The sequence below is a fragment of the Linepithema humile genome, chromosome 5, assembly GCF_040581485.1.
Source record: "Linepithema humile isolate Giens D197 chromosome 5, Lhum_UNIL_v1.0, whole genome shotgun sequence".
Classification (NCBI taxonomy): domain Eukaryota; kingdom Metazoa; phylum Arthropoda; class Insecta; order Hymenoptera; family Formicidae; genus Linepithema; species Linepithema humile.
This window is the reverse complement of record NC_090132.1, coordinates 12831320-12846728: the sequence shown is the minus strand read 5'-3', so window position 1 is coordinate 12846728 and position 15409 is coordinate 12831320. Positions and strand designations below refer to the sequence as shown.

General features: G+C 30.2%; 1 long non-coding RNA gene across 1 annotated transcript; it reads left to right on the top strand.

Moving 5' to 3' along the window:
* Positions 1–13188: 13188 nt before the first annotated feature.
* Positions 13189–15163, top strand: LOC136999854 (uncharacterized). The gene is made up of 4 exons (XR_010890133.1): positions 13189–13417; positions 13580–13669; positions 13733–14179; positions 15077–15163. It is a non-coding gene; the product is annotated as an uncharacterized lncRNA (long non-coding RNA).
* Positions 15164–15409: the final 246 nt, after the last annotated feature.

Sequence of the window (15409 nt, the reverse complement as noted above, 5' to 3'; positions counted from 1 at the left end):
CTTTTTTATGCATCTTGATACGATGATTTTTCGCCGAGAGATTCGCATTTGAAGTAAGAATCTGCCTTTTTCTTCAAATGCGAATCTCTCGGCGAAAAATCATCGTATCAAGATGCATAAAAAAGCATTTTAAAGAGGAGACTCTGTACTTTCGTACGCTTTTGATCCCAATAAGCTACAATTTTTTGTTTATACCGTGCACCGTCGCAAACTCGAACCATTATTTTTCAATTTTGCATGCTCGCGCTTTGTCATCCGCCATTTTCAATAAATTTATTTTGCAACATTGAAATAAATTGATTCTTAAAGTAGAGATTTTTAGCTTCATTTCCATATTTTATAGAACTTTCTATCTTTATTATTTACGAAGTTATCGTCAGTTGAAATTTGATGAATTTTTCCCACATTTTCAGTGTACCGCTTTTTTTTCGGGTGAGTGTATATATATATATACAATATACAAATATATATGTACAACGCATATTTTGGGATATTTGCGTTTTATTGGTGTTATGGGGACTATATCACCTTATAATGCAATATAAAATTTTATTTATACTTTAAGATTTTTTGAACAAAGGCATTGATTGGGACTATCCGCACAATATACGATCGACATACCTCAAATTATGTACGATCGACTGTTCTCAAATTATATGATCGGCATACGACGGAAATGTCCTTAAATTAAACGTTTTATCTCAACTTTTAGAGTATATTTTGTTGTCAAAATAAGTGTCTTATTTCAAAGTTTTTCAAGCATATTTTATGCAATTAAAGTACGAATTTCTTTTGTTAAATATATTTTTTGTATCCGTATTTCTTTAAAAAAAAATGAGTGAATATAAGAAGGTAATAGAAAATGAGCAAAATTAATAATCATATAACAAAATTAAATTTTTGATTACGTCATGCCATCGCTCTGCCATTTGCTAAAATATTTTCATTAAATGGGTTATAATTTTGATTAATTAAATTTATTTTGTTCATTATGTAAATTACGTGTAATTGAAATGCAAAATTAATGGCAAAATAACGTGCAATGAAAATCATATAAAGAAATCTCAAAATATCCATAAAAGAATAAAAATGTCCCCAAGGTATCGAAAAATCCTCAAAGTATACGCACACTTTTAAAAATGTCTCCAATAAATACTCTATGTATATATACAATATACATATATATATGTGTACACCCCATATTTTGGGATATTTCCGTTTTATTGGTTTTATGGGGACTACATCACCTTAAAGTGCAATATAAAATTTTATTTATACTTTAAGATTTCTTGAACAAAGGCATTGATCGGAGACTATCCTCACATTACGATCGACATACTCAAATTGTGTACGATCGACTGTCCTCAAATTATATGATCGGCATACGACGGAATATATATGAAAGAAAATTAATTAATAGTATATATATTATTTATATACAGGGTGTTTCATAATGTCCGTGCCAACGCTCGTGTGCGAATAGAGTGCGATAAACTGAATAAAAAAGTCCTTTACCGTTTTGCAATTTTCGCAATAGTAATTGAGATATTAATTAAAAGGGATTGACGAATAATCGTGCGTTGCGCGTAGCTAGATTGTGGACTGTACACTCTAAACGTGACAACAACGAGGATCGCATGGCAACGAAAAATAACACGTAGCGAGAGCAGGAGTGATATGCGTTGTTATTTTCGTTGCCATGCAATTCTCATTGCTGTCACGCCTAGAGCGTACAGCCTACGATCTAGCCGCGATCAACGCGCGATTATTCGTCAATCCCTTTTAATTAATATCTCAATTACTATTGCAAAAATTGCAAAACGGTAAAGGACTTTTCTATTCAGTTTACCGCACTCTATCCGTACACGAGCGTTGGCACGGACATTATAAAACACCCTGTATATGTATATGTATATATGTATAAAAGAAAATTATTTAATAATATATACATATACAAAATAATCATTTTGATATTTAAAAATGCGTAAACATACGCATAATACGGGAGCGCGCTCGGGGCACGCGCCTCAGTCACGCGATTCAACCGCCCGGCTGTCCAGCCGACCGTATTGCTCTCTCACTCACTCTATCCTACTCGAGTGTCGAGTGAGTGAGACAGCTATTGGACGGCATTAACGCATAGCACGTCGCATATCGCTTTCTCTCTCCATCGTCCGTCTTGCGTGAGGGATGCAAGATAGAAGCGCGCCCCACTACTATTCCCCCACTACCCTACTACTGTCCTCCTGCCCCACTACTCGGCCCCTCGTGTCTCGCGTGATCGCGTCAAGCGTTGGTCCGTCCTAGGTAGTCCTAGGGATCCCCCGAAATTTAATTACGGACGGCATTAACGCGATATTGGCGGTATTAACCGATTCGTGTACACAATTGCAATAGTGTGCCGCGACCCCAAAGAAACGATTCTAAAAAGTGAATCAGTTTAATTGTTAAACTTTTTTTCAGAAAGTGTGTGCACAAGATAACCACAATCTTAATCAAAGAAAGTCGATAATATATACTTGCCAAACATTTCTTGCAGTCATGTATTCATTAATAAAATTTGATAACCAAGAATGCCTTGTAACTCTTTCAAAAAAAGTAAAAATTATTGAAGGAAAAGATTGTCTTGTTAAATTAAAGGGATCGTCATATGAATGCTGTTTATTAAACACTGATGGTACGTTAATTCTAATAATCTATAAATATAACCTATTAGATAAGTTTTATAGTAAGTATAGTTTATATAGGGACGGATGACTGTTTATTTTGTATTTTGATTATATTTATTATTATTATTACTATTAGCAAATATTTTACATACATTTTGATATCAAATTTTAATTATTAATTTTTAGATTCATATACAGTTTTACAAAGAAAGCTAGACGATATTAACAACGGTATGAGTAATAGAAAAGATGAATCGAGATCACTGCTATCACCTAATCAAACACGATATTCTAACTTTATAAAAGACACTAATTGTTCGACACCTATTAAAATACTACCAACGACAGAGAATCAATTTGATATGCATTTATCTGCAATTCATCAAAATTCAACCGACATATTTATTGAAAGTAGTTCGCCTAGCGGTGTGTCAGAAATTATGAAAATTGTCGGAGATGATTGGCTAAAAAATTTGAGTATGGAATCAAATGTCACGGAAAAAAATATTTCCTCCATTACTGAAGAACAAGTTATCGAAAATTCTGATAATATAATCAAAAACGGGGAAAAATCTTGCGATCACATTGTGAATTTTTCATATCAAAATAACATGGAATCTAACATTATTGGAAAGTCTAATTCAAAAGAAGACAATGATACAACGGCAGATAACAAATGTGAAGATAGTTCGAATTATGTACCAAGCAGTAGTATCACTACAATAAATGAAACAAATTCTAACGTAAATGATAAATTAAATTTTTCCATTAATAATAATGCACCTTCAGTTGATATTCGTGACATTTATGTACCTGTTTCTCAAAGCAAAGATCATTTACTTAAACAATATTTTTGCCCTTATTGCAAAAAGCTCCAAACAAAATTTGCTCGGCATTTGGAATTAAAACACAAAAAAGAACTAGATGTTAAAAAATTTATGCATTTTCCAAAAGGCAATCCAGAACGACGCAAAATTATTGAAAAAATTCGGAAATATGGAAATTATCTTCATAACACCGATGCCAATTTAAATACAGGAGTTCTCATAACTTGTCGACGTACTCAAACAAAATTTAAAAATACGGTTGAAAGCTACGTATGTTGCAGTCATTGCAAAGGATTTTTTTTTAAGAAAACTTTAAGAATACATTTCAAGAAATGTAACCCAGCTTATGAGAAAGGTCAAAAAAATCAACTTGTGAAAGGGAAACAGTTAATGGGATATATACATTGTGATGCTAACGATGTAATGCGTCGAAAAATTTTTCCATCATTTCAAGATGATGATGTTTCAAAATCGATTAAATACGATAAGCTTCTGATTTTGTTCGGAAATAAATTATGCAATACATACACACTTTCTCATCAGTACGATATGATCAGAAATTATCTACGTCTTCTTGGTCGTTTTAAATTGGCAATCAAAAGAATTAACAAGGAAATAACTGATTTTGCATCCATTTTTCATCCTCGATACTATGATGACGTTATAAAGGCGGTTAAAGTATGTGCAAATTATGATTCAGAATTACAGATTTTTCAAACACCTTATAATGCCACTACTCTGGGAACAATGTTAAAAAAATGTGCTCGCATACAAGCTGCTGAATATATTAAACAAGAAGATTTTGATGGAAAAAAAGCTGTTGATCATTTCATGGTATTGTTTGATGATGATTATTCAGTAACAATTAATAAAAAAGTTATAGAGGATCGGACAAATAAACGTCGAGAAAAACAAATTGTCCTTCCATCAAAATCAGATATTCAAAAATTGTATAATTATACGAAAAATATGTGTGAGGAGGCTATGAAAATTCTTGAAAAAGAGTTTGATCTTAGTGCATGGAAAATGTTAACAGAAGGCAGTCTTATTCTCGTCCAAATGTTTAATCGACGAAGAGCCGGTGAAATTGAAAGACTCCATTGAAAGCTATGAAAATCAAGAGACGATTGACAAAATTTTCAATCTTGACGTATTTGACAACATATCAGAAGAGTCTCAAAGACAAGCCAAACAATTTGTTCGATTAATAACTATACGAGGCAAGTTAGGAAGAACTGTTCCCGTATTATTGCATACATTTTTAATTTCGTACATCGATGTTTTACTCAAATATCGTTTCAAAGCTGGAGTAAATTCAAAAAATAAATACGTCTTTGCTGTACCTCGAGCAGATTCTCCAAAAAAAGGTTATGTCAGAGCTTGTGCTGTAATGCGAAAGTTTGCTGATGATTGTGGTGCATCAATACCTACCAGTTTGCGAGGAACTATGCTTCGAAAGCATATTGCTACTTACACTGCTATGTTGCGAGTAGAGGAAAATCAAGTTTCCGATTTAGCAAATTTTATGGGACATGACAAACAAATCCACAAGAATGTGTATCGTATCCCTAATGGACTGATTGATATGACTGAAATATCTCGCTTACTGCAAGCTGCAATAGGTGATAATGATGAAAAAGAAGATAGCAATGAAGAAAATGATGAAACTGATTCCAAAGACGATAATGTACAAATAGAAGGTTCGTTGATTATCGATGATCTTTGTAGGAATAATAATGTTAGTATTAATAAAATACAATCAGGATCTTCAAGAAAATGTATTTGCACACGTCAATTAAATTATGATGACGACAGTGACGATGAAATCTTAAATTCCAGTACTCATCTCTCAAGCTGTAAGTTTGTAAAAAAATTTTTTAATATTATTGATTTATTACTTTTTAAATTTATACCTTTACTTTTTATCTAATATAATATTAATTTTTAAAAATTAATAATTTATAATAAAAATTTATAATTTATAATTTAAAATCTTTTATTAATATATAATAAATTATATTTTAATTACAGCTTTACAGCAAAGATCAGTAACACGTATTAGATGGACGGAAAAAGAAAAAGAAGTAATTAAAAAAAAATTTGGTGATATTCATAAGCTGCTTAAATTACCATCATTAAAGGAATGTAGAGCTTTAATTTATCAAAATAATTGCTTGAAAAAGAGGACTCCTGAACAATTAAAATCCTGGATTGACAATCAGCGCAAAGAAAAAGCTAGAAAAAAGAAATACTTAAATAAGAAAAACGCTGAATTTACTACAAAAATATAAAATATTATAAGTTTATTATCATTTCAAGAAGTTTTCTCAATGTTTTCAATTTCATTTTTGTGTCTACAATTAAAATTTTATTTTCTTATTCTTAATAAGTTTAACTATTTAAGAAAAAATAAAACTATCGTTCAAAATTTGTAGGTTATAGTGTTTAAATTATAATATTAGATCTGTGTGTGTTTAAATTATAATATTAGATTAGATCTGGATTTGGTTACAATGTTTTTGTTTAATTTTTGCTTAACTACAATGTTTTTGTTTAATTAGATATTGATGGTGTTGAGATCTAAAGCATTTAATCACATGTTTCAGATTTTTAAAAAGTTTATATTTAAGTTTAAAAGTTTACATATATATATTATGTAATACATAATAAAAAATAAGAAAAAACACATTTAAAACCCTTGCAACTAATTTTTTTCTTCTTATTATTTAGTCACCACATGCTACTAAAACAATCTTTCTCATTTCAATTCCTTGCTGCTTCATCAGCTATTATACTCGTTAATGTTCCTTTCATTAGATTTACTTTGTCCGCTCGAACATGGGCCTACTAATCTTTTTAATACTATACGGGATGGAACCTTACACAGAATTTTATCGCGGAAAAAGTAATTTGGTTTATTATTGCAGCTAAACTTACATTCAGTAAATAAACAATAAAAAATTTGTTTAAATATATATTATATATTATAGTAATATTTATATATTAAATGTATTAAATTATATACATATTTCAAATTGTTTAAGTATGTCGAAAGTCTTAAAGTAAAAATAAAATTTCACATTGCACCATAAGGTGATATAATCTCTACAAAATCAATAAAAAAGGAACAAAACATGCGTTGTGACACAAAATACTTATACTGAAACATTTTTTCGAGCGTGCGTATACTTTGGAACATTTTAATATTTTTGTTTAACATATACTTTGAGGACTGCAATTTATGATATTGACTAAATGTAGGCGCCAATTAGTATTATTTTATAGCATTTGTACTTAAACTATACACTGACTATCATACAATTATTTAATGAATTTATTAAGTGATTTCTGCTTAACATGAAAGTTAAAAATCATTAGGTCATTATAGTTTTAATGTTATTATAAATTCAGTAATCCGTATAAACGAAAATTTCTTGATAATATAAACAAATATCTTAATTTCTAGTACTTTAAATGGATAATAATATAAATTAATTAAATTTATTTTGTTTTTTATATAAATTACGTGTAATTGAAAAGCAGAGTTAATGGTAAAATAACGTGCAATGAAAATCATATAAAGAGATCTCAAAATATGCATAAAAAAATAAAAATGTCTCCAAGGTATCGAAAAGTCCTCAAAGTATACGCACGCTCGAAAAAATGTCTCCAATAAATACTCTATGTATTGTATATATATATATATACAATATACAAATATATATGTACAACGCATATTTTGGGATATTTCCGTGGGATATTTATTGGTTTTATGAGGACTACATCACCTTATAATGCAATATAAAATTTTATTTATACTTTAAGATTTTTTGAACGAAGGTTTTGATTGGATACTATCCTCACTTTATGCGATCAACGTACCTCAAATTATGTACGATCGACTGTCCTCAAATTATATGATCGGCGTATGACGGAAATTATATGATCGGCATATGACGGAAATGTCCTTAAATTAAACGTTCTATCTCAACATATTTTATACAATTAAAGTACGAATTTCTTTTGTTGAATATTTTTTTTGTGTCTGTATTTCTTAAAAAAAAAAATGTGTGAATATAAGAGGGTAATAGAAAATGAGCAAAATCAATAAATATGTGACAAAATTAAATTTTTGAATACATCACGCTGTCGCTCTGACATTTGCTAAATTATTTTCATTAATTTCTATTCTTTTATATTAATAATTTTGTGAAAATTTTAAATTTAAAAAATTTGAACACATATATGTGCCTATTAGTGTCTCTTATTTATAATAATAAAAAAAATTTTATATTTTTTTCGGTCTCACCCTTTAAAAAGTTTGCAATTGGTTTGCAATCTAGAATCTAGAGAGTTGAAATTTTATGTAATACCAATTGCAAACTTTTTAAAGGGTGAGACCGAAAAAAATATAAAATTTTTTTTATTATTATAAATAAGGGACACTAATAGGCACATATATGTGTTCAAATTTTTTAAATTTAAAATTTTCACACAAAATTATTAATTAATAAAAGAATAGAAATTAATAAAAATAATTTAGCAAATGTCAGAGCAACAGCGTGATGTATTCAAAAATTTAATTTTGTCACATATTTATTGATTTTGCTCATTTTCTATTACCCTCTTATATTCACACATTTTTTTTTTTAAGAAATGCAGACACAAAAAAAATATTCAACAAAAGAAATTCGTACTTTAATTGTATAAAATATGCTTGAAACACATTGGAATAAAACATTTATTTTAACAATAAAATATACTCTAAAAGTTGAGATAGAACGTTTAATTTAAGGACATTTCCGTCATATGCCGATCATATAATTTGAGGACAGTCGATCGTACATAATTTGAGGTACGTTGATCGCATAATGTGAGGATAGTATCCAATCAAAGCCTTTGTTCAAAAAATCTTAAAGTATAAATAAAATTTTATATTGCATTATCAAGTGATGTAGTCTTCATAAAACCAATAAAACGGAAATATCCCAAATTATGCGTTGTACATATAGATATGTATATTGTATATATAGGTATATAGAGTATTTATTGGAGACATTTTTCGAGCGTGCGTATACTTTGAGGACATTTTGATACTTTTGTCCAACATGTACTTCAAAGACTGCAATTTTCACGGACTTGAAATTCTTGTGATTATTTCTTTTTTTATTATTATTTGTCACTGGTACTAAAGCATATAAAGCAGTCTTTCACAACTTATTTCTCGCCAGATTTGTCTATCTCGTTTCTCAATGCTCTTTTCGCTAGATTCGCTTTATTTGCTGGAATATGGATCTACCAATGTTTTAAGTACTATAGGTACATATAGATATTTGGTGAAAATTATAAGCATAGACTATATGGGCACATATATATCCAACAATCTTTTTTAATTTATATTTTTACACAAATTATCAGTATCAAAAAATAAAAGTTAAAAAAATTAAAATTAATAAAAATTATTCCTAGCAATAATCAGAACATCAGATTGCATGTTGTATTCAAAGGATTATTTTTATTATATATTTATTAATTCAGCCCCATTCCTTTTACTTTCTTATTCTTTTAAGAAACATAGACTAAAAAACAGATTTAAAAAATACGTTCAACAAAAGAAATTAGTACTTAATATATTATATTTATAAAATATGCTTAAAAAACAATGCTTGGAAAACAATTATTTTGAGGAAAAAATATAATATTCTAAAAAGCAAAACGGTTGAGGCAAAACGTTTAATTTGAGGACATTTCCGTCAGGTATGTCGACCGTATAATTTGAGGACAGTCTCCAAATAATACCTTTGTTCAAAAAATCTCAAAGTATACGATGATTATAAAATTGCCAATATTTTTTTTGTTATTGCTCTATAAACAAAATTTCAAATTGCCTGTTGTTTGTAAAGTGATGTAGTCCCCATAAAACTAATAAAAAGAAGATGTCCCAAAACATGCGTTGTACATATATATATATACACTCACCCGAAAAAAAAGCGGTACACTGAAAATGTGGGAAAAATTCATCAAATTTCAACTGACGATAACTTCGTAAATAATAAAGATAGAAAGTTCTATAAAATATGGAAATGAAGCTAAAAATCTCTACTTTAAGAATCAATTTATTTCAATGTTGCAAAATAAATTTATTGAAAATGGCGGATGACAAAGCGCGAGCATGCAAAATTGAAAAATAATGGTTCGAGTTTGCGACGGTGCACGGTATAAACAAAAAATTGTAGCTTATTGGGATCAAAAGCGTACGAAAGTACAGAGTCTCCTCTTTAAAATGCTTTTTTATGCATCTTGATACGATGATTTTTCGCTGAGAGATTCGCATTTGAAGAAAAAGGCAGATTCTTACTTCAAATGCGAATCTCTCAGCGAAAAATCATCGTATCGAGATGCATAAAAAAGCATTTTAAAGAGGAGACTCTGTACTTTCGTACGCCTTTGATCCCAATAAGCTACAATTTTTTGTTTATACCGTGCACCGTCGCAAACTCGAACCATTATTTTTCAATCAATTGTTTTGCATCCGAAGGAGATGTCTGCAGATCTTTTGTGATTTCTCCGCCCTGACTTTTTGTTTATGCTCGACCGCACATTGCGAGAAGAGTGCTTGATTTCTCTTGATCTTTTTCTTTCGAGACGCGTTACTTATTCGTACGACTTCGTCAAAGTAAACAATAATTAATCTTTTCGCATTGAAATTATTGGTCAATTATGGCGACGATAAGTCCTGAAAAAGCTGCTCAAGTTGTAGCGTTAATTGAAGATGGGAGAAGTCGAAGGTACGTTGCTGAGGCACTTGATTTATCAGTGTCAACCGTGCAACGTGCTTATGCTAGGTACTTGGAGACTAATTCTGTCCAAAGAAGACCTGGTTCGGGACGTCCTCGTTGTACGAATGAAAACGATGACCGATTTATTGTTTTAAATTCATTAAGAGACTGACATCGAACGGCTGTTCAAATTCGAAACAATTTAAGAGATGTCCGCGAATGTAATGTATCCGTTGACACTATTCGAAACAGATTAGCGGAACACGGTCTTTTTCCGCGCAGGCCAGCAAATGTACCTTCGCTTATGCGTCGCCATCGCGTAACTCGACTCAATTTTGCTGTCGAGCATGCAGGCTGGACATATGCAGAATGGAGTACCGTTCTTTTTAGCGACGAATCTCGTTTTTGTCTGTATTCTTCAGACGGACGAGAACGAGTATACCGTCGCGTTGGAGAACGATTTGCAGACTGTACTGTAAGTGAGAGGTCTAGCTATAATGGTGGCTCTGTAATGGTTTGGGCAGGAATTTCTGCAAATGCTCACACAGATCTCCACTTTTTTGACGCAAACATGAACGCAGATGTATACGTGGAAGACGTACTCATACCGTACGTTGTTCCGTATGCGCACTTCATCGGAGAGGACTTTTTGTTTATGCAAGACAATGCTCGACCGCACGTTGCGAGAAAAGTGCTTGATTTCTGCGATGAAGTTGGCATAAATCGACTCGAATGGCCAGCAATGAGTCCAGATTTAAATCCCATTGAACACCTATGGGACAATATTAACAGAAAAGTACGAAATCATATACCTGCTCCTCAGTCATTGCCAGAACTTCGAAGAGTTCTTGAAATAGAGTGGAATGACATTACGCAGACTGAAATTAGAACACTAATAAGAAGTATGCCTCGTCGCATGAATGAGGTAATACGCGCACGAGGAGGTCATACCCATTATTAATTTACGCGCGCGCACACACAATTGTACACGCACCACAGGGAGGGTTTGGAGTCGTAAAATATCGTGGATCTAACGAGCCATGAGGTCCTTATCCCAGTGGTGCACGCGCACACACACGCATGCACGCGCACGCAGGCACGCACGCACGCGCACGCACACACACATACACACACACGGACGCACGGACACACGCACGCACACACACACACACACACACATACACACGTGCCAACATGTGCACACGGGATCAGATTTCTGTCACGTCCACGCCGTTGATCCTGGGTAACGCCAAGAGCAGAATTGACACTTATAACCGTAAGGAGAGTTTGGAATTTTAAAATACCGCGGAGCTGATAACCACAGAATTCTTATTCTTGCAATTCGGTCTGGTTCAAAATTGAATATCTCGGCACGTAATACAGCTAGCAGGATTTTTTAAAAACCATTTTAAAAGTTTGGATGTCTAGTGTTCGAAAATTCATAACGCAATAATGTGTGATAACTTTCTCCAAAATGGCGGATGACAAAGCAAAAGCATGCGAAATTGAAAAATAATGGTTCGAGTTTGCGACGGTGCACGGTATAAACAAAAAATTGTAGCTTATTGGGATCAAAAGCGTACGAAAGTACAGAGTCTCCTCTTTAAAATGCTTTTTTATGCATCTTGATACGATGATTTTTCGCCGAGAGATTCGCATTTGAAGTAAGAATCTGCCTTTTTCTTCAAATGCGAATCTCTCGGCGAAAAATCATCGTATCAAGATGCATAAAAAAGCATTTTAAAGAGGAGACTCTGTACTTTCGTACGCTTTTGATCCCAATAAGCTACAATTTTTTGTTTATACCGTGCACCGTCGCAAACTCGAACCATTATTTTTCAATTTTGCATGCTCGCGCTTTGTCATCCGCCATTTTCAATAAATTTATTTTGCAACATTGAAATAAATTGATTCTTAAAGTAGAGATTTTTAGCTTCATTTCCATATTTTATAGAACTTTCTATCTTTATTATTTACGAAGTTATCGTCAGTTGAAATTTGATGAATTTTTCCCACATTTTCAGTGTACCGCTTTTTTTTCGGGTGAGTGTATATATATATATATATATATATATATATATGTCAATCGGCTATTTTGACGACAATTTTTGGTACGCATTGGCTACTTTGACGACTTTTGGCTATTTTGACGACTGTCGTCAAAATTTTAGCGGTCTATCGTATAATTCAGCAACGTAGTCGAACTAATCCTAAACGAAGAATTGGCTATTTTCACGACACTGAAACTTTGACGACATTAAAACTATCTAGTGGCGATTTTCGCGACAATCTGTAAAACTTATTTAAAAAAAGACGGAAATATTTATGTAATAAAAAAGCAGTTTTTTTTAAATAAAAACAATATTGAATTATTAGTTTATATTTTATTTACTTATAAATATACAATACAATAGTTTATATATTATCTTATAAGAAATGTATATAATTTATATTTTAAATATCAAATTTTATTTATATATTTTTGTATATATTTCTGCATATTTTTTGGAGTTTTGCAGTATTTTTGTGTATAGTCTTTGTAATTATTACGTTTACAATTAATATTTGTCATACGTTTACAATTAATGTTTGTACAGATTTTTTGTTATAGTTTTTTTGAGTGAGATGTAGTACGAAAAAATACAATTACGAGAAAGTGCATAGAATAATATTATCTTATATAAAAAAAAAATATACATAAAATGACATATATTTTATATTAGATAGCAATATAGATAGAAGATTTTAAATATAAGACGTTGTTAAAATATAAAAAATATACTTTTTTACAAATGATTTATTTTTTCTAATTATTTTTTTTAAACCAATCGGGGAGAAGCAAAAAAATATTGCTTCTTCCTGATTGGTTAAATTTTCAATCTTCAATCTTTAATGCATAGTCTGATACGGGCTTTAGCATATTGACTGTGTTTACATTGATCGTTTGTGTGCAACTAAAGTGAAAGTGTACTCTACATTTTCAAGATTGATGAAAGTGAAGCATATCGCACCTGTCAACAAGGATAGAATAAAGTATGTTGGAGGAAGCTGCAATATTGAAAGGCAAAAATAATATCTTCTCGATATAAGTTTTTCCTTCGATGACAGTATTATTATCTAAATTTATTGATAGATATCAACAGTAAGTGTTGCATTAGTATTTTGCAATTTGTAAACTTTAATATACAGTATCACATTTTTAAAGATAAAATGATAATGATTTTTTTAACGATTATTATGTCGTTTTCAGTATGTAGTTATAGTTATTTTGTTGGCTGTTTAGTAAGAATATTTTACTTTTTAGCTAGAAATCAATTGTTGAACAAAATGACTGATCAAGCCTGTTGGTCTCAAATAGCATAAAGAACAAGAGTATCAAGATTTCTGCTAACAGGTCGGAAACATATTGTACAAAGTAATCAAGTTGCACAATCCAAAGACGAGTCTGCTTTTTTAGGTTTGGAAATTATAATCCAGGATCTACTACACCTCTCTTATTCGAATTGATGGACAAACATCTTAAAAAATGTAAACATATGTTTCCTCATTTTTGCCTTATGAAAAAATTTCCGTACAATAAGAAAAATACATGCAGTTTTTGCTTCCTACTTGTCTTATTCAAATTAGTGGTGGACGAAAATGACCCATGAGTCCGTTAATAAAACTTAAATTTAGAAAATCAAGCTTTTGCTTTTAATTAGATTTTGAAAGAATGGCTACGTCTACGAGTCAAGAAGTGCAACAAAAGTCGCTTTTTCTTCATCAACATATAATTGAGGATGAATCTTCTGACAAAGAAAATAATTATTTGGGAGAAAGCAGTAACACTGAGGCACAATACAAAGATTTTGATGTTTAAGGAGTCTAACGAGGAAAAGATGGAATCAGAGGAAAAAGACCAGCCGTAATTTTTTTTATCTATTGATTTTTTTTATTAAATTTTTTATGAAATAAAAATAATACATGTGCTTTAAAATCTGACTATATAAATTTTTATGTATTTACTATAAGACGCAAGATAAAAAGAATTTTTTTGACAGTAATATGAATAATAGTTTCGCCATGGTCTAAGTAAATTATATTTTGTCTATATAAAACATACAAAAAATGTTATATATTTTTCTTAATTCAAATAATATTCTGAAATAACTTTGATAACAGATACATACTATTTCTAATTATAAGGTCAAAAGAATATCAAAAAATACACATACACATATCATAAAACAACTATCTGTAAAATATAAAATATAGTTTTAAATTTATTTTAAACTTTTTTTATGTATTTTCATAAAATAAAAATTTCTTAGAAACAATATGTGCAAATATTGTTACAAATATTCATATAAATAAATCTTACGTAAAAGTGAAAGAAATGTAAGATTATATCAAGACAGAAGATATTAAGTCTAAAAAAAATCTTTAAATCTTTACTATGCGTTAAATATACACTAACTTCTAAGCACTTCAATGGATTCTTGTGATCGTAGTTTTTACGTGATATGTGTTTTTTTAGTACTTTTTTTAGCTTTGAATGAAAGGTATATATCTGTTATGAAAGATTGTTTTATTCAGAATATAATTTGAATTAGAAAAAAATATGCAACATGTGTTGTGTATATAGATAAAATATTATTATAGGGGCGACTTTTTATATATATGTGAGATATTTAAAATTGTTATATGTAAGTGATATAAAGAAAATGACATCTTTATTCTAAAGTACATATAAGTATTTACAAAACCTTCTCAATTGTGGAATTTAATCAATGTTATAATGAAATTTATTATATTTATTCAGAAAATATTAACAAAATGAGTAACTGTGATGATGCAAATATAAATGAAGAGATTAATAACTCAAAGAAATAATGTAATTCTAAGAAACATATTGATGTAGCTGTATCTTATAGTAAGTACAAATTCATTTTCCAAGTATTTCTGTAACTAAATTATTATCATTATATTATTGTTAATTATTATAATCCAAACATGAATAGCAATCTCTTATTATATTTTTAGGTAATACTAATGCAATGATCATCTGTGTTGACCTGCGTGCAATTAATAACATGATTATGAGAAAAACATCGATAAATTTTCATTTCTATTGTCAGATGGAAGAAGTGCTAAA